Consider the following 27,459-nt stretch of genomic DNA (forward strand, 5'->3'; position numbering starts at 1 on the left):
AGCCACCATGCCGGGAATGACTCTTCCCGATGTTACCGAAGTCGAGGTGGGGTACAAAATTTCTGGTATAAAGAGTTCATCAGTTGACACATTTGTTGGCCTGAAGAATTTCCACCCTTCCTCACTGCACAGATTACCGGCATTATCCCTACAAAAGTGATTAAAGGTCATGGTGCAGGACCCGCAGATGCAAGACCGATTACTCGCTTAACAACCATCTACAAATTCGTAACGTAGCATTCTGCCTAAGGAGTAGAAGGGATGCGGGGTCAGATGAAGAGGTTACAAAAACCAACTGATTATCGACTCGGTAGTTGTAGGACAGGCAACTAGGGGCTTAGAGGTCTATTGAGCTGCCAAATAGATTAGCTTTTGACAGGTTCTCGCATACCGGGTTAATCGATGTCGTATGGCTGTATCGCATCGATCCCAAGCTAGTAATGTTTTTGGCAGCAGGCGTACCACCCACTTATGGACAGATATTTTATAACGGAATTCATTGAGTCCTCTTTGGTGTTATGTGACACTGAACCCCTTTTCCTGTCTACTAAATGATGCTAGAATTTTTCAATTAAATATGGCCTACGTGATAAGTGCGTGATAACCATCTTAGGGGTCTCTTGAGCATAGTAGACAGTTTCAGCCGTGATATTCGGTTGGAATTTGGTGTGACCTTCACATCGAAACTATGAACAAGACAAACCTCTGAGTGCATCATCCACTGATGTTGCATCACAACCTCACTACCAAGTTGACTTCCTCCGTACTAATTTTTGCAACAAGAAGCAGGCACGTCTCTTAGCTTCGGCAGTTTTTAAGGTGGGTTGAAAATTAACTACACTTGACTTGAAGAAGTGATCTTTCAAACCGCGGAGTGAAGTGAAATTAGACACGGTAAATACGGAAATTACCTAAAGCCAATTGTCGATCTGCATTTGTAGAACAGTTGGTTGTGAACTACGGAGTTCTTTGCTGACGGAAGGATTTATGTGTGCCATGGCGTGATCGCCACCGGAGCTTATAAAAAACTCATAAGAAAGAGCGGGTGGAGAACGACTAGTGCAGATGTTGGATCATCACATTTCTGCCTGCACTGTCATGGGGTCGGTGCAACACACGGGCAGGTATAATATTGTATGTAAAGTGATTCAATAAAACCTTGCATATAAGCATCGGATAATTATCTGTTCGATAGTTATGACGTGTATTGAGACTGGCTAGCTTTAATCGCCGTATGCTACACAACAAATCTGACGTTTTGGTAGTTGACACGATGGGTCGAACCGCGTTTAATTTTGACTTTTGTATGCGCCATAACAGCAACATTGAATGAAAATACGTGGAGAAGAAAGTGAACGCTTGCACGGAAAATCAACGAAATTTGGCTCTCGAGAGGTGGTAGATCTTATAATATGGTCAACTACAGGTATTGTATTTAAATCCCGCACGGCTGTCTAGATGCCCTCAGATTCCCACATTCTGTAAACGTGCTCGCTGCTGCGAGACACCGGCCACCGTCACTAACGCCTTTTGAACAGGTAGGATTGGCGGGACCTAACTTCTTGACATTTAGTGCTAGAATTATCCAGTTTTCCCTACCATAAAATTTAAAAAATTGCATCCAAAGAACAAACTCCAAATATATAAAACAAGTGTAAGACCTGTGTTACTCGGAGGCGCCAAGGTCTAATTTGGTGTGCCTAACCTTTAAGGAATTGCTGGTTAATGCCTTAAATACTCTTGGAAATATACATTTCAATCGCGGGATTATTGCATATGCAAATCTAAATCAAATCTCTAGAAAACAGCTTAAATACTGCCCTTTTGTAATTTAATCAAATACCTATGATTTGAAGAAAAAATTGGCTTATCTCTGTGATGTTATCTCGATGAAGATGAATATTTTCTATTAAGCGGAAAACATTGCTTATTCACGGTTATAGCTAAAATATTTTTATGACTGCATATTTTGAGATACAGCAGAATCTATCCGTAGCGTACAGATATAATAAAAATGAGTCAGTTAATAAATTTGGAATTCGGAAGTAGCAATAAAATTCAAGGTTAAGAGTTGCAGAAAGTGAATTCATACACATGCGGCTACGTTTATTAGAGCAATATCGAATAAAACTATATTTTAAAATCTGAAAATAATGGTAAGACATTGTTATGCGCGTTAGAGATCAATCCAGGTTAACTTCTGTCCATCATAAATAAAGAGCTATATATCATGTTTGAAAACCAGCGATGGAGGAGGTCGACCCACGGGGTCTTCAGTGCTAGTCTTGCTCTCCCACAAGTTCATTTGAGAAAGAAGGCTGGAAGAGTCACTATACTCTGAATATCCGTGCAACACTTAGGCGTTTCAGGGTGCAGGTGGGGTAAATCCCAATCGAGCTAATAATATTTATTGTTAAGTGGATACCTAGATCCCCTTTGAGTTGGGGATTGAGAATTTCATTCTTGTAACACTTCTATCTAAAGGTGAAACAGCCCTCGCTAGTAGCATTTGATATCTCATCTCACGCCTTCAATGAATGAAAGACTCGTCGTTTATCAGATTCAGACATTAAGCCTGTTTGAATGTGGCTTTGGGAGAAGTACCTTTTGAAATTGAAAGAAACCATGACCTCGGTCCCTAAAGCAATCCCAATATTCTGAAGGTCTTGCATTGCCGGTTCTTTTTTTCTGGCATTTATTGTACTTTGGAAGTCTGCAAGAGACCACTCAACTAAGCAGGTGGAAAAGACCAAGAATGCATTACTGACTAGGAAACTTGTCAAAAATATTATAAATAAACCAAAGATTAGGAAATCACTGCAGTCTACTCTACTATCTCTTATCTAAACGCAAATAGAGTCAACCAATACAAATTATAAATATAGGAAAGTGTATAGCAGGGCCTGTCTCGTCATTAGTGAACACAAAAAGCATTTTCTTCAATAGAATACGATCCAAGATTTCCTAGTGGCAAAGGATATATCAGCACTGGGAATCCAATAGTCCATACTGTGGAAGATAGCTTTTCCAGAGATTCCATGTAAGCCATAAGAATGTATTTAGAGGAAGGGGTCATTCCAGTTACATTCCTGAAGGTTATTCTCCTAAATTCATCTTCTATCCGCGATAGTTGCAAGTCATATTGAAACATTTGCCAGCAGATTCATTGAAGGCATGAGCTCCGGATTTCACCTTGACAAGGGAAGAATTTGTTAATCGCGGTACCACACAATTGTGAGTTTCCTACTATTTCGAGACCGCCGGAAAATATTTGACGTTTTGCCGTCTTTTATGTCATTAGAAGCACACCACGTAACCAATTACTTGCATAGCCTTCGACCTCAAATCAGGCTACTGACCAATTTTTTTATCATTATTGAATCTCAGAACAGCGGCGACCTAGTCTAATTGCCCCTGAAATACTTCAGAGGGATTGATGAAGTGTAGGTGGCATATTTGGCAAAAGTGTGCCGCTGATGAAGAGGTGGTGAAAGCTGCAAAAGTCTACAAATCTTTCACCAATGTTATTATGGTCCCCAAGACCATGGCTCCCCATCACGTTCTCCAACAGACGGTTGTCAGAGCCCACCTTGGCTTTCAGATCAGCCTTCATCGTCACAATGTCACATTTAGAACACATCTCTTGAACTCATAGAAAGCTATGTCGGAAACCTCCGTTGGTGCACAGCACTGCACAATTATGACGCTTCTCTACCTGGACCGGAATCTTACAGTCGAAATCCTGTGAAAAATTGGTTCCCATCTCATGACAGCACAATTTGCGATAGCCGTCAGCAACAGTCCGAAACCGCCTCTGCTACTGCTATGTTTTTCAGAGTAAAGGAACAGTTTTCCGAGAAGGAGAGAAGTACTCTTCAAAGTGCAATAATATCGTCATGATAGCAAGGAATATAATTTGCCTTTTCGATAAAATGCTTCTTGGTATTCATAAAAGTATCCCAACAAATTTCAGCTAAAACTTTCTTCCGATAATTTAATTGCCACAAACGCCTCAAATACTACTTAGACTTGGTAATTAATTCATTGTCAATCCAAGTGCTTATAAAATCTTATCACCAAACAATAAGTCTGAATTTTGTACCACAAGAATTGATCAACTCATGTCAAACAATAAACCCAGAATTTGCAGTTACTAACTCAATAATCATCATCATCAACGGCACAACAACCGGTCTAGGCCTGCCTTAATAAGGAACTCCAGACATCCCGGTTTTGCGCCGAGGTCCACCAATTCGATATCCCTAAAAGCTGTCTGGCGTCCTGGCCCACGCCATCGCTCCATCTTAGGCAGGGTCTGCCTCGTCTTCTTTTTCTACCATAGATATTGCCCTTATAGACTTTCCGGGTGGGATCATCCTCATCCATACGGACTAAGTGACCCGCCTACCGTAACCTATTGAGCCGGATTTTATCCACAACCGGACGGTCATGGTATCGCTCATAGATTTCGTCATTGTGTAGGCTACAGAATCGTCCATCCTCATGTAGGGGGCCAAAAATTCTTCGGAGGATTCTTCTCTCGAACGCGGCCAAGAGTTCGCAATTTTTCTTGCTAAGAACCCAAGTTTCCGAGGAATACATGAGGACTGGCAAGATCATAGTCTTGTACGGTAAGAGCTTTGACCCTATGGTGAGACGTTTCGAGCGGAACAGTCTTTGTAAGCTGAAATAGGCTCTGTTGGCTGACAACAACCGTGCGCGGATTTCATCATCGTAGTTGTTATCGGTTGTGATTTTCGACCCTAGATAGGAGACATTGTCAACGGTCTCAAAGTTGTATTCTCCTATCCTTATTCTTCTTCGTGTTTGTGTTTGACCAGTGCGGTTTGATGTTGTTGGTTGATTCGTCTTCGGTGCTGACGTTGCCACCATATATTTTGTCTTGCCTTCATTGATGTGCAGCCCAAGATCTCGCGCCGCCTGCTCGATCTGGATGAAGGCAGTTTGTACGTCTCGGGTGGTTCTTTCCATGATGTCGATATCGTCAGCATAGGCCAGTAGTTGGGTGGACTTGAAGAGGATCGTACCTCTTGCATTCACCTCGGCATCACGGATCACTTTCTCGAGGGCCAGGTTAAAGAGGACGCATGATAGCGCATCCCCTTGTCGTAGACCGTTGTTGATGTCGAATGGTCTTGAGAGTGATCCTGCAGCTTTTATCTGGCCTCGCACATTGGTCAGGGTTAGCCTAGTCAGTCTCATTAATTTCGTCGGGATACCGAATTCTCTCATGGCCGTGTACAGTTTTACCCTGGCTATGCTATCATAGGCGGCTTTAAAGTCGATGAACAGATGGTGCAACTGTTGTCCATATTCCAACAGTTTTTCCATCGCCTGCCGCAGAGAGAAAATCTGATCTGTCGCTGATTTGCCTGGAGTGAAGCCTCTTTGGTATGGGCCAATGATGTTCTGGGCGTATGGGGCTATCCGGCCTAGCAAGATAGTGGAGAATATCTTATAGATGGCACTCAGCAACGTGATACCTCTATAATTGCTGCACTGTGTGATATCTCCCTTTTTATGTATGAGACAGATAATGCCTCGTTGCCAATCGTCAGGCATTGATTCGTTGTCCCATACCTTGAACACAAGTTGATGAACCACTTGGTGTAACTGGTCGCCTCCATATTTAGCCAATTCGGCTGTAATTCCATCGGCTCCTGGCGACTTATGATTTTTTAGCCGATGAATTGCACGGACTGTTTCTCCTAAACTTGGTGGTGGCAGTATTTGTCCGTCGTCTTCAGTTGGCGGAACCTCCAACTCGCCGATGATCTGGTTGTTCAGTAGCTCATCAAAGTACTCAACCCATTGGTCCAATATGCCCATTCTGTCGGAAATCAGATTTCCCTCTTTGTCTTGGCAGGATGAGCATCGAGGTGTATAAGGCGTCATCCTGCTGACTTGTTGGTAAAACTTCCGCGCCTGGTGCGGTTGCTCCCTGTACTTTTCTAGTTCACAGACTTGTTGGTTCTCCCAGGCTTCCTTTTTCCGTCTGTGAAGTCGCTTCTCCGCTCGACGGAGTTCGTGATAAGTCTCCGCGCGTGCCCGCGTTCTTTGAGAATGCAACATTACTCGGTATGCGGCATTCTTCCGTTCCGTTGCTAGCTTACATTCATCGTCAAACCAGCCGTTCCGACTCCTTTTACGGCTGGGGCCAAGTATATTTGTGGCCGTATCCATGATAACGTTCTTCAGGTGGTTGTGAAGATCATTTGTTGATGCTTCATCTCCAGGTCCTCTGTTGACTGCGGTTATTGCGGCATCCATTTCCCTCTTATAGGTATCGCGGAGGGTTGTGTTGTGGATGGCTTCAGTGTTCACTCTCACCTGATTGTCAGAGGGGATTCTAGGTGGTATTGTTATTCGGGCTCGGAGCACCATGCCAACGAGAAAGTGGTCCGAGTCTATATTGGCCCCCCTATATGTTCTGACATTCGTCAAGGCTGAGAGGTGGCGGCGTTCGATCAACACGTGGTCAATTTGGTTGAAAGTGGTCCCGTCTGGAGAGGCCCACGTATGTTTGTGGACCGCTTTCCGCGCAAACCAGGTACTTCCAACAACCATTTCGTGTGACTCTGCTAATTGAATAGTCCGCAGTCCGTTATCATTTGTGTTTTCGTGTAAGCTATGGGAGCCAACGTATCGCCTGAATACGGGCTCCTTCCCTACTTGGCTGTTAAAATCCCCAAGTATGATTTTGATATCATATCTGGGACAGGCTTCGAGGGTTCGTTCTACTGCCTCGTAGAAGGTATCCTTCTCCGACTCTGCAGTCTCCTCTGTAGGGGCGTGAACGTTTATGAGGCTTATATTTCTAAACTTGCCTCGCAAGCGCAGAGTGTATAGCCGTTCGCTTATGTTTTCAAAGCCGATAACAGCAGGTTTCATTTTTTGGCTGACTAAGAAACCTACTCCGAGTACATGGTTTACTGGATGACCGCTATAATATATGGTGTATTGGCTCTTCTCCAGGAAACCGGTCCCTGTCCATCGCATCTCTTGCAACGCTGTTATATCAGCCCTATATTGGGACAGGGTATCGGCTAGCTGCTCATCAGCTTCATCTCTGTACAGGGAGTGCACATTCCATGAGAAAATGCGCAAATGGTTATTCCGTTGTCGTTGCCGGGTCCGTCGTTTTAAAATCCGTCCTGTCCGAGGCTCCTGTTGTGGCTTCGTAACGAGTTGTTTTCCGTGTAGGGTTGTCAGCCCTACCCAACCCCCAACCTGGAGGACCAGTTGGTACAATTTGTCCCGTTTTTAGGCGCGGGAGACTCGCCTTCATCCTTCTCCGTCTGCAGCTTTTCGTCAAGAAAGAGCTCCCAGCGGTCACCACGTGAAGGTGGAGATAGGATTTGGTAGTAGAGCTGTTGGTGTTGGTTCTGCAGGCATTTCCCAGGTTTGCTCCATCGTGGGTACCAATCCACGTTTCGCCCAGGGGCCTATACTACCCTTTGACCACCTACCACCAAGTTACATCTTACGTTCGGAAACTGGCGAATACTGATGGAAAAGGATCTGCACACTTGGGTGGGACTTTACAGAGACGCCCATCAACTGGGGCTTGCACGCTATTACACCGCTTATTTTGGGAATATGAACGAGACTTTAGCACTTTTCTCCCTCTGTGTCTCCGACCCCTGGTTCAGAACAGTGGAGGAAGAGTGGAGACGTCTCGGCGAGCCTTGGGGGAGCTGAGGCGCACTTCAGATGACTGCGAGCGACGGTGCATGGGGGTGGTTTACGCGCTATACCCCACCAAGGAGTGAATGGAAACCATGTAGTGACCTTTGAATTTGGTGTTAAGCAGGAAGGGAAGGGGTCGCAAGTAGAGTGTTCTAATGTAAAGAAGTGGTCGTTAAACTTCGAAAAGGGTGAATGTGCCGAAGGTACTTTTCTAACTAGGTGCCGCACTCTGGTATATAGGTTAAGTTTTAATGTCATCTAGTTTCGTGCACTTTGTACATTCGATTAGCGTCAAGTACTACGGAAAAAATGCATACCTTTCGCTTAGTAATGAATAATTGTTTGTGTGGTAATGTAATCGCTCAGAAATTAGAAGTGTGTGAAGCAAGATTATATTCCTCCGGTAGACTTGACTAGACTTCAACATCTTTTTTCATGCTCGAACAGTCAGATTATTGTAAGTGTAAGTTAATTGTGTAGAAAATAGGATTTCAGGTCGAGTCTGTTATTACGGGAGAGGTTCCTGAAGATCTTTTTGCAACGGCAGCACACTACCTCTACCAAAGAAGCTAATGAATCTGCTCGGAGTGATGGAGTATTAAAATTAGGTCAGCGGGCGGAACTCACAGGTCGTTTCTCGAAAATATCAGAGGCAGGAAAAGGTATATCAAATAATCATGGCAATCATGTTAGCAAGAGAACTAGGTTACCGGTGAAAATTTGGAGTTCAGAAACCATCCTAGTGCAAATTTAGATGTCCTGGATTGAAACACATAAATTCTGTTGTATGACGTTTACCATTAGTTGCCGAAGGACTAAGGACCAAACTTCTCTTTTCGAACTGGTGAACAAAGCAAGGAGCTGGCACATGTCCACGAATACTTTGGTGGAGCTGTACAGTCAAAATTTAGAGACTGAAGGATGAGTTTTCGATTTTATTGTACAAAATTAAATGTATGTGAAGGTTCAGAATGGGTTGAGCTAATATCCTGAAAATCGGTGCTTTCAATTTCAACATTATAATGATACACTCCGCCATATATTTTACATAGTCCTACCTCTCGCAAAGAAGGAAGGTTTGAGGTAACATCCTTTGTATTATCCTTGGTAAAACAAGACTAAAATGCTCCTATTGGAGAAATAGATAAATAAAATACAATTGGACTTATCCCACTATTCTAAATCTAAATTCTAAATCCTAACGTTCACGCCCCTACAGAGGAGATTGCAGAGTCGTTGCAGGATACCTTCTACGAGGCGGTAGAACAAACCCTCGAAGCCTATCCCAGATATGATATTAAAGTCATACTTGGGGATTTTAACAGCCAAGTAGGTAAGGAGCCCGTATTCAGGCGATACGTTGGTTCCCATAGCTTGCACCAAAATACAAATGATAATGGACTGCGGATTATTCAATTAGCAGGGTCACACGAAATGGTTGTTGGAAGTACCTGGTTTGCGCGGAAAGCGCTCCACAAACATATATGGGCCTCTCCAGACGGGACCACTTGCAACCAAATTGACCACGGGTTGATCGAACGCCGCCACCTCTCAGCCTTTATGAATGTCAGAACATATAGGGGGCCAATATAGACTCGGATCACTATCTCGTTGGCATGGTGCTCCGAGCTCGAATAACAATATCATCTAGAATCCCCTCTGACAATCAGGTGAGAGCTAACACTGAAGCCATCCACAACACAACCCTCCGCAACACCTATAAGAGGGAAATGGATGCCGCAATAACCGCAGTCAACAGAGGACCTGGAGATGAAACACCAATAAATGATCTTCATAATCACCTGAAGAACGTTATCATGGATACGGCCACAAACATACTTGGCCACAGCCGCAAAAGGAGTCGGAACGGCTGGTTTGACGATGAATGTAAGCTAGCAATGGAACCGAAGAATGCCGCATACCGAGTAATGCGGGTAAGACGGACACATACTGCCACCACCAAGTTTGGGAGAAACAGTCCGTGCAATTCATCGGCTAAAAAATCATAAGTCGCCAGGAGCCGATGGAATTACAGCCGAATTGGTTAAATATGGAGGCGATCAGTTACACCAAGTGGTTCATCAACTTGTGCTCAAGGTATGGGACAGCGAACCAATGCTTGACGATTGGCAACGAGGCATTATCTGTCTCATACATAAAAAGGGAGATATCACACAGTGCAGCAATTATAGAGGTATCACGTTGCTGAGTACCATCTATAAGATATTCTCTTCTATCTTGCTAGGCCGGATAGCCGCATACGCCCAAAACATCATTGGCCCATATCAAAGAGGCTTCACTCCAGACAAATCAGCAACAGATCAGATTTTCTCTCTGCGGAAAACGATGGAAAAACAGTTGGAATATGGACAACAGTTGTACCATCTTTTTATCGACTTTAAAGCCGCCTATGATAGCATAGCCAGCGTAAAACTGTACACGGCCATGAGAGAATTCGGTATCCCAATGAAGTTGATAAGACTGACTAGGATGAGAATGACCAAGTGCGAGGCCAGATAAAAGCAGCAGGATCACCCTCAAGACCATTCGACATCAACAATGGTCTACGACAAGGGGATGCCCTATCAAGCGTCCTCTTTAACCTGGCCCTCGAGAAAGTGATCCGTGATCCAGATCGAGCAGGTGACGCGAGATCTTGGGCTGCACATCACTGCGGGCAAGACAAAATATATGGTGGCAACGTCAGTACCGAAGACACCAAACACAAACACGAAGAAGAATAAGGATAGGAGAATACAACTTTGAGACCGTTGACAATTTCTCCTATCTAGGGTCGAAAATCACAACCGATAACAGCTACGAAGATGAAATCCGCGTACGGTTGTTGTCAGCCAACAGAGCTTACAAAGACTGCTCCACTCGAAACGTCTCACCATAGGGTCAAAGCTCTTACTGTACAAGTCTACGATTTTGCCAGTCCTCATGTATTCCTCGGAAACTTGGGTTCTTAGCAAAAAAAATTACGAACTCTTGGCCGCGTTCCAGAGAAAAATCCTCCGAAGGATTTTTGGCCCCCTACATGAGGATGGACGATTCCGTAGCCTACACAATGACGAAATGAGCGATACCATGACCGTCCGGTTGTGGATAAAATCCGGTTCAATAGGTTACGGTGGGCGGGTCACTTAATCCATATGGATGAGGATGATCCCGCCCGGAAAGTCTATTTTTTAGACGATAAGTTATTAATGTAAAATTAATAGCTTTTTGGATTCAGATAAAAATTGGAGCGGTTACACGGCCCGTAGTTGGAGAACTCTAACTACAACCTTCAGCGGAAAAATTTGTGCAACTTTTTTTTTGGCTCACATTTAAAAAAAATTTCAAAAATTAGTCGTGCTACCACTAATATAATGTCCAATTTCGATTAATTCGGAAGTGATTTGTCTTTCTAAAAAAATCCCAAAACATACATGAAAATAAGCCTTCTAATGTGGTCTTCCCCCTTAACTTAGGAAAGAATATTCCACCGACACCTCGGCGAGATGTCAAGCAATATGGCCAACAATTATTTTCTTAAAGAAGAAAGATAATGTAGAACGACCAGATCCACTAAGTCAACGAAATTAAAGGGACATTGCAACATACAGTGCAAAATCTAAACTCATATTCCGCTATGGTGAATCTAATTGAGACGATATTCTCAAATGTCCAGCACTCTGTTCGGCAAGTGACATTATATATGATCGTACTCTTAGCAAACGAAAGAATTATTTCGTTAACATCTAGAGTTTTCGCTTCCTACTTCCATGATATGGTCATGTTGCTTCATCATCACCGACTGGATATGAGTTATATTAACATGTCCCATATGTTTCTTATAGTATAGGGTTTGTTTCAATAGGAGTGAAGCGACCTTTCATTCATAGCTTCTTTTAGATTACTTAATAATTTGATTTGGAAAAATGTTAATTTTAGATTATAACATTCTGCTGTGAACTTTCGAGTCTTACTTAAGAGTAATCTTTCTTCGACTCTTTGGAAGCTCTTTGAAAGTCAAAGAAGTTACAGCAATGAATTTATCCTAAAAAAATTATTGTTACTCAAAATGATTTTTGGAGCGAGAAAGTTGTAAATAACTGGAGTAAGTCAGGAAATACTTTCAACAATAAAATTAATGCATATGTTTATACGTAGTAGAATAAAATGGAATTCCCTACCCAGTCATATCTCTTTTATATAATAAACACGTTTAAATCTTGAAGTAATGGGAAAAAAGAAATCCAAGAAAGTGCAAACTCATCAAATTATATTCTCATCAAAGACCTTGACTAATGCTACCTTATGAAGTAATGCATAATACTAATGAATTAGCAGAAAAATAAAAACCTTACAACGCCAATCCACGTAAACGTTTGCTTTTAAAACAAGAAAAGTAAATGACAGAGAAAGAAACTCTCCGGCTGTTTCGCTGTTTGCTTATCGTAGTTTGCCACAATTAAATCGTGAAACTTTCGCAAAACAATTCTTGACTTTATCGATACTTTGTTAATTAAGAAAAATTAATTTGAGAAATGATGGAGTGCTTAATGGCATCTTTCATAGCACATCAATTATATACAGGAATTTGTATTTGACAACGCATATGTGGTGTCATTTCAGGAAAGAGAAGTAAATAAAATACAAATTCTACAATACTGAGGCATGCTGTTGATATGAAAACAGGTGATAGTTTAGGAAGATATCTCTGTCTTCGATTAACGAAACTGCTGAGACATGAATGTTTCATCGTTTTCAATTCGTTGAAGAAACAAACACCCAGAAACCCACGCTGCTCAATACATAATGCAATTATTTAAAAACAAAAAGCTTCTCCTGGAATTTGCATCTAAGCAGTTGCAGAATCTATGCACAGAAAACAGGGGCTGATTAGTAAAGGTTGTAACATCATTAAGAAATACTCAAGGAACATAGAAGGAGTTGTAACAAGAATTGGGCAACCATCTAAATTAAGGGTCTTTGCATTCACATAATATCGTCTTGGTCTTACGCATCCCATTACTCCACTCATGAAAACTTGAGAAGTTGTGTGTGTCGTTTTCCCGGCTTATTTTATATAAAAAACGGAAAAATTTTATTTTTTAATGCCGAATAGTGAGTTTTTTTTAGTCCTCATAAATCGGTATTTCGAGGACCAGTTGTCCTCTTCCTCAGTGAGTTTTTGTCTGATCTGCTTATGGTCCAGCGTGTCCTTAAATACCTAACTCCAGACCTTAATTGATAGTTAATTTTATTACCTATTTAATCCAAAAAGCCAATTGTTGAGGTTTCCTAAATCACTCTTTATTCTTTTTTCCTCCCGTATCTTGTGAATGATGAAACTCCCTAATAAGTCCCATTTGCGGAAGTCATTTACTTCCTTAATTACCGTTAGATTGTATGTTTCTCCTCGATCATGTGTCTGGCTACCAATGATTTGAGGGCATGTGTTGTTGATTTTCCTTCTGTTGTTGATGATGAGTAAGCCCAAAAAGGGTAGTTGCTGATTGTGTTCTACTTCCATGGTGAATGTAATACTCTTGTGGACCGTATTCAATTTGTTGAGAATGGTTTCAAGCTGGCTTTGTTTCCAAATTGCAAAAATGTCGTCAACATATTTGGCCCAGAATCTTGGTAAAATACGAAGTTGTTCTATACGTTCCTCTATTCGCCCCATAAAGTTGTCGCTGAGAAATGATGGTAGCGGATTACCCATGTTGATGCCCCCCCCCCTTTGGTTTTGAAAAATCGATTCCTGAACATGAAGTAGCTTTCACTCATACAAAGGGTAGCTAACTTCATATATTGTCATACTTTCCTTCTCCATTCCCACGATAATTCGTCGATATTAATAAGTTTTTCATCTAAGTAAGCCAATGCTTCCTTTACTGGTATACTAGGGAAAACGGATTTAATGTCGAATGAAACCATACCTTCCTCATCCAAAAGTGTTTCCGTGTTTCGAAGTTTTTCAATGAGTTCTTCCCTATTCCCTATAGTTCGTTTTCTCGTTGATACCCCTAGTTCGTTGAATCCAACCCAGCAACATCACAACACTCCTTCTCGCAAAAAATGACACCGTACAACGCAATGCTCCATCGCATGCTAACCACGCCTCTATCAGAGAAACGTTTACACAATGAGAAACGTTTACACAATGAGAAACGCCACATCATTGAAATTGCAGAAAGGATGACTTCAACAGGAAGGCCATAGAAGGAATAAGGAGTAAAAAAATGACGAAAGTGGAAAGGAATGACTTGACGACATTTTTTACACAAGCGGGATCATCTAAAACACGTGGAGTTCCTATCATCCATTCCCAAATTAGCTACAAGGTGAAAAACATCCTAAGAAAACGTGAGATCAAGGTGACATCTACCAGAAGGCCACATCAACTGAAGACACGGTTAGGAAGCGTTAAGAACCCCAAAGAAGATAGCGAGAAAAGTGGAATCTTCCAGATAACCTGCACATATTGTGAAAAACCATATATCGGACAAATTAGAAGATTGATAACAACGAAGTTCAACGAACGAATAAGGGAAGCAAATTTGGCGAAAGTAAAAAGCAGATCAACACATGTCCTCAAATCATTTGTAGCCAGACACATGATCGAGGAAAATGACGAAGGATAATCTAAGGGTAATTAAGGAAGTAAATGAGTTCCGCAAATTGGACGCATTAGGGAGTTTCATCATTCACAAGATACGGGAGAAAAAATAGTTAACAGCGAGCTAGGAAACCTCAACAGTTGGCTGTTTGGATTAAATAGGTAATAAAATTAACTATCAATTAAGATCTGGAGTTAGGTACTTAAGGACACGCTGGACCATAAGCAGATCAGACAAAAACTCACTGAGGAAGAGGACAACTGGTCCTCGAAATACCGGTTTATGAGGACAAAAAAAACTCACTATTCGGCATTAAAAAATAGAATTTCTCCTTTTTTTCATTATAATGAAAGTGTGTCCGGATGGCTCTGGTAGTTAGAGCGCTGGACTGTCGTAGCGGAAGGTCGCGGTTCACTGGTGGCAGTGAGATTTGTATCGTGATTTGACGTCGGATACCAGTCGACTCAGATAATAATCGCGGGCGAGCGCAATGCTGAGCATATTGTCTCCTACAGTGTACTGTAGTGTACCGTTACAGTCTTGAATTTAGTGCTCTTTTTCTCTCTCTCTCTCTCTCTCTCACTCTTGAAGGCTCTGATCCAATATGGATTGTTACCCTAACATTTATTATCCCGAGTTGTCACAATCTCGGCAGATGCCACATTTTACCTCATACTAGCACTAAGTTCCAAGCATTTAGGCTCGGATGATCCTAACTACTTAAACATTAAAGGGGCGCCGGTGGTAGTGGCGGTGATAGGTCAATGGGAGAATCCGTCGAAAACTCCCTGCAACATCGAGCACCTATGCAGAATGCTATATTTCTGCATGGTTTGAACCAGACTATATGAGAGTCCCAGGATATCAAGGGAAGCCGTAAGGGATTTAGGTGCAATACCTGTAGCTACCACCCGCTCGGGACGCTAAATTTCTTTGATTTTCCGAACCATTGGCTCATAGTTTACCTTCTGCTCTATTCCGTTCTATGTTACTATTATGGGGGATAACAGCATCAATAATATACGCGGAGCGACCCGTCTTGTCAACTAACAGCGATTCAGGCTTGTTGTGCGGTATGTGGCGATCAGTTAGAACTTGCCGGTCCCAATACAACTATCAAGTACTGCTTCTGACTCATATCAGTCCAGGTTTGTATGCGAGGTTTTGATGAACCACCTTACATACAGCATTATGCCCGGTGATGCATTGCACCGGCGCCATAACAGTGTAGCCAGAAATGAGATGGTTCGACGTCTCAAGCCGCCGAACCACACATTCTGCCCTGGTTGTTTTCCACCCGTTCTTTTATGATGAGCTTTTTATAAGCTCGGGTGGCAACCACGCCTTCCTGAATGGCATACGTGAACCCCTCCGTCTCAGCAAGGAGCTCTGCAGCACACAGCGATTTGTTCGACAAATGGCTACCAAAGACAATTCACGTGTTTACCGGGCATTCTCTTCGATCCGCTCGTGGTCCGATTTCACCCTACTCAGACGAAAGATCGATCCTTCAAATTAACTAGAGTTAGCCCACAGTCTGCCTTACAGACAGCTGCATGCAAGGAACTCACCTGCTCTTTGCTGAAAAAAATAAATGTGCAGCGAGTCGACTTGGTGATGATGTTGTGCCGCCACGTCAACCACGCCCTTACCTCTGATGTCACAAGGCAGGTTCATCCGCTCCCCGGCAGAGTTTGGATGATGCATTCGGAATTTGGACATAGTTGTTCGTACCAACCGCTGGACGTTTTTCGGGTCGGTTTTCGTCCACGGCAATATTCCGAATGCATAAGTCAATGAAGGGATAGCGAAAATATTCAATGCCCTTATTTTCTTCTTGCTCGATAAATACGATTTCAGCACCAGCTTTACACGCCGCAGGAATTTGAACAGCAGAGCATCCTTCAGATCGCCAAATCGAGCATGGGTTCCTTCCAGAATCCCTTGGTATTTATAGAAGTCTATCTCGGTCATAGCCTGGGTATGGAAGTAGTCAATGCTATGTCCGGCATGGCTTGGAATCGACACTTGTCTATTCCAAATTCCATCCGAATATCACGGCTGTCTATTATTCGCAGCAGATGTCTAAGATGGTCGTCAGTACCAGCATACAGCTTAATTTCATCTAAGTACATCAAGTGTGTCAGTTCGCACGTAGCCCATGTTTTATTGCTAAACCATATAGACTAATGTAAAATGAATGCATGTATAATTAGTATTGACAAATGCATGCCTCTTTCTGCAGACATTGTAACCATTCTTTAATTACCCAGGCTGATGATAAATGCACAGCTGAGAAAAGGACGAATTCAGCTCAGCACTACTATCTTTGCGAAATTGCAGATTACATATGGATCCACCTTATATTTGAGAAAGTTATACTTGAATTCTTGAGAGGTATATTTTGATATAGATTGGCCTCCAATAGACTAATTCCTAAAAAATCATGCGCGTATCTATGCTTCCAATATAATGGCTTTTCAATTTCTCTTCTGGAACGAAGAATATTCTTTACAATAATTCTGACCTGTGCTACGTCTGTGCGAACCCAGAACACCGGCTGCTCGATAGTAAGATTACTTTCGTCTGTGCTGTACTAGACACGCTCCGTGCTGAATGCGAAACGCCTGACACTGGATATTCTAGATACTTTCGTAGGATATACGAGTATATGGAGGAATTCCTTTGTGTTTGACAAGTTTATTGCTGGACTCGTTGGACGTTAACCGTATGAATAGCGCTTCACCCAATGTCCCATTAGTGCTAAGTGTATTCAGTTACCTGCTTGGCGCCTGAAAACCAAGCATGGGTAAGATTGAGATCACGACGGAAATGTTACGCCTTTTCGCCCTTTTTGAAGATGCGTTAATTCGCGCAGAAAAAGTAAAAGTGAAGAAGAAGGCATATCGATATACGCACTTTCTTATGGATCTATTTTCTATTGCAGGGACCAGATGTAATATGAACCTTGAGGTCGATAGCAACTAGTTAAAGTCCTGTCCACTTATAACGCTGACAGCAATACACTGCAGGAAAAGCGATAGATATTTCGCAAAAAAGCGGCTTCAACAACTATCAACATAGTTATCCGACGGGTTATGAATCCGATAATTTCATTGTTGTGGTGTCACACATATCTAGGGAGACTTTTTAAAGGTACTTCTATTTAAATATTTATATATATATGGTGTTATATTATATTCATATCGTATTATATACCGGGTAATCCTCAAAATGAAAAATAAGAGTCATCTTGGCATTGTATCCAGAATTTATCATTTGAGAAATTGAGAAAAAGTATTCGATCTTATTTGCTAGAATTTGGGAAAAACTTTTATGGAGGAAAACATTTTCGATCGTGTTGATTCAATACTGAAAAAACTAGTAGATTTTTTGCGACAATGAGTTTATTATTACGTAGATACATGTATCATATTTTGGGGGAGGCTGACTCCCCTTCTCAGTATATTTGCTACCATATTGTAAGTACAGACATTTACTGCCTTACTACAAGTAACGAATGTACATAGGAAGGAAGCATGACTTACTCCCGAAATACAAGCACGACGTATTAATAAGGTCATTGCCGTAAGACAGCTACTGGTTTTTTTCAGTTAAGACAAGTACTTTTTGCAAATAACATGTGAGGCGAAGAAGTGTCTAAGTGATTGACAGTAAGTAGCCCAGTTGTGAAAGAATAAAATTTAAAATATGCCAATAAGAAAAGGGAACTGCACATTTTCAAAAGCTTGCAAAATGCAATCATACCTCTATAATATGAGAAGCTATAGATAGAGTGGTGCGAATAACGGTTGAATATGAAGTTCGCAAAAAATGATTTTGATATTCTGGGCCGGGATTACAGACTTCGAAAGGGGTTGATAAAGGGTGTGGTAAATGAATGTAACAAACTTCAAATATTCTCAACACTGGCGTGGAAAATTTAATCTGCCTGTAGAGTTCGGACTAGAAATGCCACAAGTTGCAACCGAGATACACAACTAATATCTAATGACAATGTTATTAATATAAACAAAAAATTAATACACCATTTGCAGAAGCGGAAAAATCACGTCCCAGCTATTTTCTGTAACAGTATTCGCCCTTTAAAATTCACTCTTTCCTTAGTGCATTCAAATAGGTGCTGCATTTATAACGCTTTGCCTTTCAATATGCGATCTTTATGATGAAACATATGCATATAACCTTTGTTGATCATAACGTTAGATCTTCTAGAACCGGGCCGATGAGAAGCCGGTAAATTGGCTGCTTTAGGATATAATTCTAACCACACCTTCATCCACAAAATTTTCGGGCCATAAGGGGTTCGGCCACTGTAGCAGCCTAATAAATAAGCTTGTTTTAGTTCCATCTTTTACTCCCAGTGCGAACTGGTAAAGTCAAATCATCATCAAAATAACTATTGAACCTACTACTGGTTCCCCACCGCATGTTCGAACAAGGTCACAGGAGCCCATTTGAGCATTCAGATCAAGCTTCCCCTGGACTTCATTCACCTTCTCACAAATCATCTTTTTCCTCTATATCGGATGTCTCCGTTAATACAGTGCACTTTACTATTGAAATATTCGTATCCTGTGCCGGGATTTTGTGCTTAATATTCTTCTTGAATCAAAATCACAAGTCATATGATAAGGGAGTCATGTGAGTTATATTCCAATAATAATTTTAATGCATAGTTTGGAAGAGAATTTAACTATTTTGCATGCTTAGTTTCTGAAAATCATAATGTCTCAAGGTTTCAAACTGGGTAACATTTATATAACTAAGTTCCATGGAAGTGAACTCTGGAAAATAACCACTTGCGGCTCGAAACTTTCACATTATTTCAAATGGCGTCCAACGTGGGGCGAACGAGCTGAACTTCTCTTAACTTCTGATAGAGTTCATGTGTAAACAAGCCGGGAAATCGGAAGCTTGTCCCGTTAGCACGTAGCGCGTAATGTATGTATATATTACGTGAGAGTATCCACTTTTGATGATGTTGACATTAAAAGTTTTGAATTTGCAAAGAAACGACAGCTTTGCCCTATTATAACTTTGTTAGCAATAGTGCGATTTCCACCAAACTTGGTAGAGCTATGCTCCATATTATAGCCTATATTACTTCGTGGTACTAGTATGAACTTGAGGAGGGTTTTGCAGTCAATTATTAACTCTATTTGAAAGGATATCGGTATAGAGAGTATTTTGGAGTCTAGGCACCATATAGTGGCAGCCTCGTGATTTTTCAGTTGTGTAGTCTCTGAAAATGGGCCGTTTAAAGAAATGAGCACCTTGGCCCCCGCACTCTCCATCTTTTCAACAAATGTTAAAACCAACACCGGCTTCGGAAAATACTAATCAATACCGATTTGATTTCCCACATGACTGTATTTGGTGAAAGAAAAAATTGCACTCCTCTTTTGCACGTATGCGGATAGAGAAATTAGATGAGTGCGGGGTCCGTATTGGATTTTACCTCCCCTGATTATTACATGCAGGTTGCGGAGGATTTTAGCTCCGCGCACAGCCGAACCGTATATGTTTAGCTTTTTCTATTGCATTTGAACCCCATATATTGTTCACTCGATTTCAGGTTGACTTTGGTTACAAAACCCTTCCTTTGGAAACCCAAACGCATCGCATCTAAGACGAGGTCAAATGGCACTTAGGCGTTGACAGCTCTGAACGGTACGTATTCTTCAACCTAAACTTATGTTGGATAACTCTACCCTAGTGATTGATAATAGTCAACTTTAATATACATTTTATGCATGCTCAAACTTCATGCTCATTACAATAGTCAATGTAATACGTAGATAAGTAATTTTGAAATTTCAAAGTTAATACTCCGGCCAAGAGTTGCGTTTTATCATAAACAAGTATACTTTCAATGAATTCCCAACATCTGATCCATTATTTTAACGGGATGTAAAATGCACTGAATTAATGGTAGCTTCTGTTACAAGAAGTCCATTTTTCCTCATATGCTCTCTAATAACTCTGCTATGGATACATACGTAATACCTAAAATTTCATTTGAAACCCAAAACAAAGTACAATATAAGAAGCTGTCTGTGAGCGATATTACTTCACCTCGTTATTGGTAACGTCTTCTATGCTGCTTTGGCCTGGGAGGAGGCGCGTTGGTATATGGGTCAGAAATTGGCACACGTAGTAATTACAAGGCGAAATGGAAGTGGATATATTACATATTCAGAAATAACTGGATGGAAATCTAGGTAGCAATGGAATAGCTACTGATGCAAAAGAGTCTCTTATCTGAGGATATAAATCGAGTAGAGAAAGAGGGTTAGTTTCTCGGAAGAAACCATTAGCAATGGTGTACTTAATACACCATGTCAACGTGGAAGTTTATGACAACCATGCGCAAGGTTCTTATACCAATAGCTCTGTATCCAAATCCTATCACCAGTTCCAAGTGATGATCTTGAGAAGTTCTTTCCGCTCGAAGTATTAGAGTAAATCTCCTGACGTTCATCCAACTGCTGGCCTATGTTGACAACATCGACATAATACGAACAACATACCGAGATCTACAAACTGCCTTCATATAAATCGTGCAGGCGAAATTTTGAGCTACACATTAATAAAAGTATAAAGAAGTACAACGTCGATATTAGAAACTTAGAAACAAAAACAATAACAACTTCTAATACTACTCAACATAATCAACGGCGCAACAACCGGTATCCCGTCTAGGCCTGCCTTAATAAGGAACTCCAGACATCCCGGTTTCGCGCCGTGGTCCACCAATTCGATATCCCTATTATAAAGGCTGTCTGGCGGCTTGATCTACGCTATCGCTCCATCTTAGGCAGGGTCTGCCTCGTCTTCTTTTTCTACCATAGATATTGCCCTTATAGACTTTCCGGGGTGGATCATCCTAAGTGACCCGCCCACCGTAACCTATTGAGCTGGCTTTTATCAAGAACCCGACAATCATGGTATCGCTCATAGATTTCGTCATTATGTAGGAATCGTCCATCCTGATGTAGGAGGCCAAAGATTCTTCGGGAAATTCTTCTCTCGAATGCGGCCGCAATTTTTCTTGCTAAGAACCCAAGTCTCCGAGGAATACATGAGGACTGGCAATATCATAGTCTTATACAGTAAGAGCTTTGACCCTATGGTGAGACGTTTCGAGCGAAACAGTTTTTGTAACCTGAAATAGGCTCTGTTGGCTGACAACCATCGTCGTAGCTGTTATCGGTTGTAATTTTCGACCCTAGATAGGAGAAATTGTCAACGGTCTCAAAGTTGTAATCTCCTATCTTTATTCTTCCCGTTTGACTAGTGCGGTTTGATATAGTTGGTTGGTTAGTTTTTGGTGCAGATGTTGCCACCATATACTTTGTCTTGTCTTCATTGGTGTGCAGCCCAAGATCTCGCGCCATCTACTCGATCTGGATGAAGGCAGTTTGTACGTCTCGGGTCGTTCTTCCTATAATCAGTATAGGCCAGTAGTTGGCTGGACTAAAAGATTATCGTATCCCTCGCATTTACCTCAGCATCATGGATCACTTTCTCGAGGGCCAGATTAAAGAGGATGCATGATGGGGCATCCCCTTGTCGTAGACGGTTGTTGATGTCAAATGGTTTTGAAAGTGATCCTGCTGCTTTTATCTGGCCTCGCACATTGGTGAGAGTCAGCCTAGTCAGTCTTATCAATTTCGTCGGGATATCGAATTCTCTCATGGCCGTGTACAGTTTTACCCTGCCTATGCTATCATAGGCGGTTTTAAAGTCGATGAACAAATGGTGGAACTCATGTCCATATTCCAACTGTTTTTCCACCGCTTGCCGCAGAGAGAAAAACTAATCTGTTGCTGATTTGCCTAGAGTGAAGCCTCCCAATGATGTTCTGGGCGTATGGGACTATCCGGCCTAGCTAGATAGCGAAGAATATTTTATAGATGGTACTCAGCAACGTGATACCTCTATAATTGCTGCGTTCCGTGATATCTCCTTATTTGTGTGTGGGAGATATAATGCCTTTTAGCCAGTCGCCAGGCATTCATTCGTTGTCCCACACCTTGAGCATCAGTTGATAAACCACTTGGTGTAATTCGTCGCCTCCATATTTAATCAATTCGGGTGTAATTTCAACGAATTCTGACGTTTTATCATTTTTAAGCCGATGAATTACACGGACTGTGTCTCCTTGGTGGTGGCAATATTTGTCCGTCGTTTTCAGGTGACAGGACCTCTAACTCGCCGATGTTCTGGTTGTTCAGTAGTTCGTCAAAATACTCAACCCATCGCTCCATTATGCCCATTCTGTCGGAAATTAGATTTTCCTCTTTGTCTCGGCAGGATTAGCAGCGAGGTGTGAAAGGCTTCCCGCTGACTTGTTGTTGACTTCCGCGCCTGGTGCGGTTGCTCTCTGTACTTTTCCGGTTCACAGATTTGTTGGTTCTTCCAGGCTTCCTTTTTTCGTCTGTGAAGTCGCTTCGCCGCCGCCGGAGTTCATGATATGTTTCCGCACGTACCCGCGTCCTTTGAGAATTCAACACTACTCGGTATGCAGCATTCTTCCGTTCCGTTGCTAGCTTACATTCATCGTCAAACCAGCCGTTCTGACTCTTTTTGCGGTTGGAGCCAAGTACGTTTTTGGCCGTATTTATGATAACGTTCTTGAGGTGATTGTGAAGATCATTTGTTGATGCTTCATCTCCAGGATCTCTGTTGACTGCGGTTATTGCGGCATCCATTTCCCTCTTATAGGTGTTGCGGAGGGCTGTGTTGTGGATGGCTTCAGTATTATCTCTCACCTGATTGTCAGAGGCAATTCTGGGTTGTGTTGTTATCCGAGCTCGGAGCACCATGCCAACGAGATAGTGATCCGAGTCTATATTGGCCCCCCTATATGTTCTGACATTCATCAAGGTTGAGAGGTGGCGGCGTTCGATCAACACGTGGTCAATTTGGTTGAAAGTGGTCCCGTGTGGAGACGCCCACGTTTGTTTGTGGACCGCTTTCTACAAACGCGCAAGCCAGGTTTATTCTAGTATATTGCGTTGTCAAAAATATCGGGAGATCAGTGCGCATTTCTGATATTATTCTCAGAAGGGAGAATCCTCAATCGACCGTCTTGTTACCGTTCTATGAAAAAGGCCAACAATTAGAATCCAATTGTGTGCCATTGGAAGTGTCTATCTTGACAAGCTCGTGTCTGAGGTTTCACTAGGACCACGGAAAACCAGCCAAAGTATCAACATTATTCACCTTAAGGAAGAACCCGCACAACATGGAAGCTGGTGTCAATGTGAAGCCGCAGGAAACTTCTTGACTTCGTGGAAGAAAAACCGCTACTTGCAAGCAAAGGCACTCAGCTTAGCACCAGCACTATTGGAGCAAACAGGAGCAATTCAAACAGAGGATACAGAAGCGGTCAGTTCCAAAAGGGGCAACATCAGGAAAACTACAAACATTGATACCACAGGGATTCGGCCGGGAGAAAGTACTGATCAGATTCTGCATTACATAATTGATGTGAACCTGCTTACGAAAGGCAACAGCAGCGGAAGCAACTTGAGCTTGTTGGAAGAAAATCAACACGCCAAGCTTCAAACTCTCAAACCAGCACCCACTAAGCTTTGATTTTTGCGCGGCATGCCCTGGTTAGGAAAATGATAGCCCTGCGCTGTCGTATGTTATTTAAAAGATCCAGGTAAATTCTTCCTGGAATGTAATGCAATGAGTTTTTGTTATTTCCACTGTCCAACATCATTGTTGACAATATGCAAAGCACTGTCAGCGATCAGAAGTCATCGAAATTGCTGAGTAGAGAGAAAGGTTCCATGCAACGCCAACTCATATATCTTATCTTTAAAAACACATCTATTCAAGTTTCATTTTTCCGGATAAAATATTCCAATTCAACATTGGACTTTATAACAAACAACGCAAATACATGCACGTACCATCTTTGTTTTCAAATTGAATCAAATGTAGAGAATGGCAGCAATCAAACACTTGGCCTTGCGGCGAAGAGAAATTCGGGCCATATTTCCATTTAATTGTAAATTAAAACTTGGCACTATAATTTGGAATTAGAAAATTGGCACTCAACGCACTTCACTGTAGCATGCACTTTGGGGCACCGTACCCTGTCACTCACAGCCTAACAGTCTAATTTGCTCTTATCGAACACTGATAGTCCGGCTACCACTGTTCTACATGTTCTTAATAACGGAATTCTATTTCGAACAGGTATTTGAATAATTGGATTAGGATTAGCGATTGTTTTCCATTTATCCACGCACTACCGACGAACAACCTGATTTCCCAGGTGAGAAATTTCGCTCTCTAATTGCATGTGACGGGGCCAACCTTCCGCCGTCTAGCCACAGGTGATACTGTCGAAGGGAAGCATTGCGGCCGAGTGAGCCTGCAAAACGCGGACCTAATGAAAATTCTAGTCATTGATCTCAGCATATAATCGTCGAGCGCGTCTTGATAATTAGAAAAAAACAACTCCCATTATACTAAATACACCTCCGCGTATGGTCAGGTGGATAGTGGCGGCTAGTTGCGCGCCGGAATCGCTCCATTGCCAATAGTGGAGGCACTCCGCCTAGGTGGAGAGTTTTTGCGATGCCGACACAAAACGATATGTTGCAAAAATACAAACGAAATTAGCGAAACTTTTTATGACTCCACAATTTACTATCGAACTGGCGAACTAGTCAATAATAATGCTATCGTCACTGATACTGCTGCTAGGGGAATTTAGGGGTATGCTGAGGAATAAATCTGAAAAAAAGATTAAAGATGTAAACATTTCCCCAAAGTTTGATTTGAAGAAATGAACTGTAATCCGTTTGTAAGTTACACTTTTCATGCTTCGCTTTCTCAAACATTGAAATAGATTTGACCTTACAATGAGCAATATCCGACCATGGAAACTATCTCAAAATCTTGAGCAACGAATGGGTATCTTTTTGATTAACTGAGCAACTCATCCGTAAACTCAGCTATCACCTACGAACTTTTTTTTATCAATTCATAGATTCCGTAACCTTTTAAAGGCAACCTGTGTGTAATGCCGGCAGCGAAAATAATTTTCCACTTCTTTTTTCCTGTAGAATGGCACTAAAAATTCGCACTTAATTGCTGGTGTCATTTGCTGTGGGCTTTAGTTAGATAACAACAAGTGAATTGTCGTGTTGAACTTTTCCTGCCAACATTTTCCGTTTGCTGTGGCGATTCGTTTTGACTTGTTATCAGTGAGCAACGCGGCGCTTGGTTCAACTAAAATGTTAGAACCGTGACAATGATTCTGGAGAATTGGTTTTATTGCTCATTTAATTGTGTCGTTTTATATTTTATATATTTATATTGGAAACTTTGCGGAAATATATTTATTTCACTATCGTTTTTAAAGGGGTAGCTTGGGACCACGAAAATATTTATTCGAAAAGATTGTCGGTATAAAATTCTCTAAGTACATATAGTATATCCTCAAAGTGATCAGTATCCGAGTGCGTTTGCGTGAGCTATGATTGATCACAATTTCCAGTTGTTCGACATTGAAGGGCTGGAGTGTAATAGATTCTTTTTTCGAACCTATTTAGTAGTATGACTAATTACTACACTGTAAGGGTGGAGGTTCCGTCACTCCCCTCAAAGATTATGCAGACATGGCCCGTAGATATCCTAAGCTTCCATAGGTGACAGTTTAAACGGCAGTGATCCCTGAGTATTCCTACTATGATCGTGAGGTTCCCCTTGGTGACGTTTAAAAAATCCTGTGAGAGCTTGAGTTTACATTCCCAATGAGTATCTTGGACTGCTTAATTCCTGGCAGATTTGCCCAGGATAATAACCTCATTTTGTGAACCGAGGGTATTTGGTCTATTAAGTAATTTCCATACCCGGTCAGAAGCCGTCATCAATCCTTAGCGGGTCGCTTACCATACGGAGGGTGCATTATACCTCCGCCCTGGGCAGTAAATTCGAGAAAGTTCCTCATTGAAGCGCGAACTGCTAATGACCGATATATGTCGGGACTGACTAAGAGTACCTGGAGTCGTCGATTACTCCTTGCCGCCGCCGATGGTGTAACGTGAACTTTGCTCTGTCAAGGTGATAGTTGTGGCAGGATAGTGCGCATTGAACCGATATTGGTATACCACGTTGCCCCAAGCTAGCGCTGATTCGACCATGAGTTCCGAAGGAGGCAGCAAGGGCAAAAATACGGATCGAGACATTGGAATACACACAGTGCAAATAAAGAGAAGTAATCCAGACAGTACAAAGCAGTACTATTGTTACAGAAAGAAGCACAGTGAAAACCGCTGAAAGTGAGCAGATGATTTCGAATATAAGCCGGGTCGGAGAGCAGTCGACTGTTCTTGCAAAAGTTGAAGAGGAAAGGCTTATCAAGGAATGCGCGGCAGTTGTGAAGCGTTCCTTCAGAAACACATCGCAGCAAAGGTGTGAGAAACAGGCTAATGGAGCTGGAGGAACTTTTGGATCATATTTTGTACTACAGCTGAATATGGAAACTAAAAGAAGATGCACGGAAAGCAGAAGCAACCGCGTCCCCACCGAGAGCACCGGAAGCGCCGAACGGATTGCAGATAGCGCGTTGCTGAGGGAACTGGCGAAAAATCGAAATGTGGAAGCGGCATCTGAAGGAGACCTCACTTAGGTAGTGTCCAAGGCTCAAAAGAAGAAGGACAGGAGCCAAGAACACACCGCGTCCACAGAAATGCCTCTGTCTAAAATTAAGGTGGAGTACCAAACAAAAAGGTGGAGAGACGAAGCCGGATTAGACTAGCAGCACTGTTTATCAAGCCAACGGAATACGAGGACTTGGCGGAAGCGACGATATCGGGAACGAAGGATGGTGGAATCATCACTGAATTAGGTCCGAAGACAAGAAGCAAAGGTATATTCTGTGCAGCAGTCAAGCGGCTGCTGAAAAAGAAAGCTTTTGCTTCTAGTCTAGAACCCACATGATCTCCAGAAATCCAAGATCTTCACTGCCTGACAGAAAATAATTAAATAGAACAGGCCATCAGATTTGAATGCTTAGAGTTATCCAATGCTTGGATTAGTATCACTTAAGCGAACTCCCGCATAACAAAACTTGCAAGGTACC

General features: G+C 42.0%; 1 protein-coding gene across 2 annotated transcripts in view; it reads right to left on the reverse strand.

Annotated features, from left to right (window-relative positions):
- The window catches only part of LOC119659327 (mucin-16-like), a 273,395-nt gene extending 248,448 nt beyond the window's left edge, over nt 1-24,947 (reverse strand). Inside the window, exon 1 of one of the 2 annotated variants that reach the window (XM_038067360.1) lies at nt 24,275-24,947. The gene's annotated coding sequence lies outside the window, so the exon portion shown is untranslated. The remainder of the gene's footprint in view (nt 1-24,274) is intronic. The other variant, XM_038067361.1, reaches the window with a different exon arrangement.
- Nucleotides 24,948-27,459: the final 2,512 nt, after the last annotated feature.

Source organism: Hermetia illucens, chromosome 6 (genome assembly GCF_905115235.1).
Source record: "Hermetia illucens chromosome 6, iHerIll2.2.curated.20191125, whole genome shotgun sequence".
Classification (NCBI taxonomy): Eukaryota; Metazoa; Arthropoda; class Insecta; order Diptera; family Stratiomyidae; genus Hermetia; species Hermetia illucens.